Source organism: Aethalodelphis obliquidens, unplaced genomic scaffold (assembly GCF_003676395.1).
Source record: "Aethalodelphis obliquidens isolate GAN/ISIS:26980383/991018 unplaced genomic scaffold, ASM367639v1 scaffold39, whole genome shotgun sequence".
Classification (NCBI taxonomy): domain Eukaryota; kingdom Metazoa; phylum Chordata; class Mammalia; order Artiodactyla; family Delphinidae; genus Aethalodelphis; species Aethalodelphis obliquidens.
The window spans coordinates 17,438,124-17,443,744 of NW_020837983.1; the positions used below are offsets into that span (position 1 = coordinate 17,438,124).

A 5,621-nucleotide genomic window follows, 5' to 3' on the forward strand; every position below is an offset into this window, starting at 1 on the left:
GCTGTTTCTTTTTCCGTTCTTAATTTCTTTATATTTAAAATTTTTATATAAGATACGCATGCACATAGTAAACTTAAAGAGTTAAGTGATTCTTTGAAGCAACACTTCCCTCTCCCTTACTGCTCCTCTATTTTCTAATTCCCAGAAGCAATCATTTTATTTCTTTTCACTATTTAAAATTTACCTGAATAGTTCTAAATAACTTGGCTTTATCGCTACATCGTGTAGATTTTATCTCGTGTCATCTCTGTCCAGATGAGTATTTAGCATATGTTTTTGTTTAAAACTGTTCACCCGGTGGGGAAGGATCGCCAGCGAGATCCCGAGGCGAGGCTCGCGCGCCTGCCCCCACCCTGGCCCCCAGCTCCCACCAGGTCGGCCCTGCTCAGCCATGATCAAGGCGATCCTCATCTTTAACAAACAAGGGAAGCCGCGGCTCTCCAAGTTCTACCAGCCCTACAGTGAAGATACACAACAGCAAATCATCAGGGAGACATTCCATTTGGTATCTAAGAGAGATGAAAATGCTGTAATTTCCTAGAAGAAGGATTATTAATTGCAGGATCTGACAACAAACTGATTTATAGACATTATGCAACATTATATTTTGTCTTCTGTGTGGATTCTTCAGAAAGTGAACTTGGCATTTTAGATCTAATTCAAGTATTTGTGGAAACATTAGACAAGTGTTTTGAAAACGTCTGTGAACTGGATTTAATTTTCCATGTAGACAAGGTTCACAATATTCTTGCAGACATGGTGATGTGGGGGGAATGGTATTGGAGACCAACATGAATGAGACTGTTAAACAAATTGATGCACAAAATAAACTAGAGAAATCTGAGGCTGGCTTAGCGGGAGCTCCAGCCAGTGCTGTATCAGCTGTAACGAATATGAATCTTCCTGAGATCCCAAGAAATATTAACATTTGTGACATCAGCATAAAAGTGCCAAACCTGCCCTCTTTTAAATAAAAAATTTAAAAGGCCACTCCCAGGTAAAATCTGGGGAAAAAGTTGTCTAAGTTTACCATGCAGTTGTTTACCAAAAATAGAGGAGGAGAGTCAACTTTCCCTCTTGGATTTAAGTCAAGGTACTGTAAAGAAGTTATGTAAAGGCGGTATGGAAGTTCATTGTTGCTTTTCTTGCTCAGTGATTTTGAAGAAATTGAGTAGTTACAGTGTGATTTTTTTCTTTATTTTCTAAACTGCATTCCTATGGCCACCTAAGGCATGCCTCTATGTATTGGCTACTACAGTATTTTGAAAAGTGTTTGGGACATTTCTTTAAATTATGTATAACCCAAAATGTTGGTGTTTTGCATGGATCACAAATACAGCATTCCTTAATTCTTTCTGTTATTTTTCACAATTGTTATTTAAAGAATGAAGTATGTATTGCATGAAAACATTATGACCTTTTTCTCTTAGTTTAAATAAACTCCAAGGTAACTGGAAAAAATAAATAAATAAATAAAACCATTCACCCTACTGCCTGTATCTCTATTCCCCCACCTATATATTTGCTCCCTGTGCTCTCTTCCTCCAATATAGTTACATCATGTTAAGTTAGATTAACATTCAAGGTTTGCATTGTTATACCTAGGTAAACAACATTTCCTGCTGAGCCACATAATATATAGGATTAATTTTACTTTCCTTTCATTAGAGTTCATTGTCTTTTTTTTCTTTGATTAGTGATTTTATATACATAATCCTTTGGTTAATATATATGTATACTTAAATATATAATTCAATTTCAATCACTTTTAGTTGTTTATATCCCTCTAAATACATCCAGACATATTAAGTATTCTACCAATTTCATCTTTCTTAAAGAAATCTTTCCTAGATTAGTTTGACTTTTTCCAATATTCTATATTTTTTCTATAGCCTGTATCTTTTCTTTCCTAATATCCTATATCTTTTCTTTCTTGGTTTATGCTCTCATTTAGTGAAATGTAACCTCTAACAATTTACTGAAGGGTTCATAGAAGATCAATTTTGGAGAGTTTAGATGTCTGAAATATACTTAGTTTCCCTCACAGTTGATTAGTAGTTTGTCATACTACTAGTATGTCAAACTACTAGTTTGTCTAAATACTTAGATTAGCAATCTCAGTATTTTAAAGTCATTGCTTCAGTGTTTTCTAGATTCCAGGGCTGCTGTTGAGAAGTCCAAAGCCATTCTGATACCTGACTCTTCTAGGTACCTTCTCTTTGAAAATGAGTGGAATTTTCTCCTGCTCCCAGTGTTCAGAAAATGCATGATAATAGACATTAGTATGGATCTATTTTTTCCAGTGTGCTAAGGCATTGTACATCCAGCAGGCCCTCTGCATCTGTAAATTCATATCCTTCAGTTATGGGAAATTATTTTGGATTATCCTTTGTTGATTTCTTCTACTGTATTTTCCATTTTCTCTCTTTGGAAAATTTTTTATTTGGGTATTGGACTTCTTAAATTACTTATCTTTTCTCTCCTATTTTCTGTCTTTTTACTCTATTATCTGAAAAGTTTCTGTATTTTTATTTTCCAGCCTTTCTATTTTTTTTTTAAATTTCTGCTAGCATCTTTTTTAAATTCTAAAAGCTCTTTAAGAAAAATTATGAATGCTCCCCCCCCTTTTTTAATAGCATACTGACCTTGCCTCATGGTTATAATATTCATCAACTTATGATGATTTTTTAAAGAGAACTTTTCTTCTATGCTGTTTGTTTGTTTGTTTGTCTGGTAATCCTTAGTTGCTTTGGTTTTTTTTTTTAAAAGGGGGCATTGAAAACCAGACCAAGTGTGAGTGTTTGGATGGTGCTTGTCAATTGTGGACCTCACTACTGGTGCTAGCCTTTTCACTAAATTTCTGATGTTCAGCGTCTTTAGTCTCTTCTTTTGGGCTGGTCACTTTGCCCAAAGAAAATTCCAATCCCTTGCCTGCAGGATAGAGACCTGTCTTTCAGAGTTCTGGGATCTGAATGAGGGAAGAAGGAAGGATAGCTCTACATTTGGTATGTAAACATTGATTTAATCTCCATATTTTTAGTGTGATATTAGGGATACTAGTATCTCTGGTATCACCTGCTCCAGAGACCTTCTGTTTTACTCTTTCCAGAGAAATACCTTCAGTCCTCTACTAAAGATGAAGACTGCAGTTGTCATGCAGTTTACAGTGGAGTGAGGGATGTGAGATCTGTTTCGTAAACAGATTTTCAAATAGTTTTCTGTATTTAGATTCATCTTCATTTGCACTTTTTCATTTGCCATGGCCAGAGACTTAACGGTGTTTTACTGTGGCCCTAATTGTGGTATTTTGGCTATCTAAACAGAGAATTTGGATAAAAACTTTTGTAGCTTTTCTTTACTGAGTGTCTGCTTTGTACCAGGTACATTACAGATGTTATCTGCAACTTTCTAAACAACCCGAAACTATAAGTTATTATCATCCCCACTGCATATAGTTGAATAATTTAACTAGAGTCACTAGCAAGCAAGTCAGTGGTTTGGGGATTCAAAACTAAGTCTGAATCATTGACCCAAAGTTGATGCTTTGTCCTACATGATTTGTTGGTCTTACAAGAGTCAACCTCTTAAGTCAGAAACAGTAAGACCTATTGGCACAACTGAAAAGTGTTACATAAATGCCTCTGCTCTCTACCACATTTCATGTTCATCAGGTGTTTTAAAGCTTAAAATTCTCAAAAAAAAAAAGCTTAAAATTCTCACAGTGGCCTTGTATTTTTGGGTGTATCTGGAGCTGACATTGGGAGTGGAGGGTGAGAGATCACGCACTATTGGAATGATGACTTGAAAAGACTGATGATGCAGCAACTAGTAGGAAATGGAAATGACCTGTGAAGGGGGAAAGTATATTCATATTCTTTGTATTTGGGTAATGGTAAAAACCTAGATGATGAAATAAAATATAGGCTTTTTTTTTGGTGTTATGAGTCTTTCTTGGTTGAGTTTGCTTCTTAAGGCTAGGAAATTAAATGAGCCTTCCTTAGAAACAGAAATCAAGATCAGATGATCTGAGAGGTAATGCCCAGCTTCACAACTCAAAAATGTTTATTAATTAGGCAAGTTTCCCCACTCACAGACCTAGACTTCCTCTTCTGTTATAATCAAATATTGATTGCTATCATTTGTACCCCACACTTCCACTCTGTCTCCTGGACCAAGGCACACCTTATAAATTCTGAACCAATATCTACCAATCACCTATTATGTGCCAGGCACTATTAGACATAAGTGGCCCAAAAACATATAAGACAGACCAAGGTCTGCCTTATAGAACTTAGAGTTCAATGGGAAGGACTTATCTTTAATAAGCAACTGAAATAAACTAATAAGTAAACAATAAGGGGGCAGATCATACCATCCTTTCCAAACTTTTCCTCTTATATGTACTAAAGAATATGTTTTATTAAAGAAAATACATTTATATTCCTTTCCATTTTATATTCAACATTTACCTAAATGACTTTCTCAGTCTCCCAGATTTTATTGTCCTTAACGTAGCCTGGCATTGCTCCTCTTCCAAGGGGGCATGCATTTGGTTTTCTTTCTCTGAGTACAGTCTTCTCCCTTGTTATCTGCCTCCTTTACCCAACAGTTCTGACCCTTAGTAGTTCTTCTCTTTCATTTCATCTATTCAGCCCTCTTTTGGCATTACCCTAAAAATGTTCCTTACTCCCCAGATAAATTATTCCCACTCTCCAGCATCATTCCTGGACTGCCTCATTGGCATATTCTCATCAGTCTTTGCATGGGCACAGATTTCTTACTATTGGTAATTTTTCAACTGACATAGACAACTCATGGAGTCACTCTTCTCCTTTCAATCATTATCTATTATTCATATTCATTTCCCTCACAACATACTTCTTCTTTGGCCTCTATTATACATTTTCCTTCAAACCATTCCATCAAAACTCTTTCAAGGGTGTTGTCAACTGACCTCTTACTAAATCCAATTACCTTTTCTAATCCTCTTTTTTTGGCTTTGGCCTTCTTAACATTTCTGCAGCACATGACCACCTTGTCCTTCTGAAACCCACTTAAAGGTTGGCTCCTGTGATCTTCTCTGGCACTGAACTTCCACGATCATCTTCCATTTGTCAGACAGTCCCTTCTCCAGCCTCTCCTCTGTCATAGTTCAGTTCTTAACCCCCTGACCATCGCTCTCAATCTTCTTTTCCATTTTTGACTGACTCTGTGTTCTGACTTTAGCTAATAGGTTTATTCTTGATGAGTCTCCTCTTGCATTTTCCAAGTATGTCATGATACAAAGTATGTCAAAGGTTGACCACAGTTTGGAATGCTTTGCTTTAGCAAAATTATACAGGTTTCCTTACAGAAGGATCATTTTGAGTGTTCATTACTGTAATGTGCACTATGGATATCCAAGAAGGAGCAAACATTTTCCCAATTTATTTGGTCTCAAACTCTTTGAATGGGGAATTTGAGAAACACATTTTGGGAAATACTGATTAATATTGTGATTGATAATGTCACACCTTAATTCAGTTTTGTGCCAGAAACTGGGCATGGAGTATTTCTACTTGGATATTCTACTAACTCAGTAGGTCTAGAACCACATTTTCATCATCTTTCAACCCAATATC

The 5,621-nt window shown here is 36.0% G+C and overlaps 1 pseudogene; it reads left to right on the forward strand.

The window, feature by feature from the left end:
• The first annotated feature begins 376 nt into the window (after positions 1–376).
• Positions 377–974, forward strand: LOC113633285 (AP-3 complex subunit sigma-1 pseudogene; annotated as a pseudogene).
• The last annotated feature ends 4,647 nt before the right edge of the window (positions 975–5,621 follow it).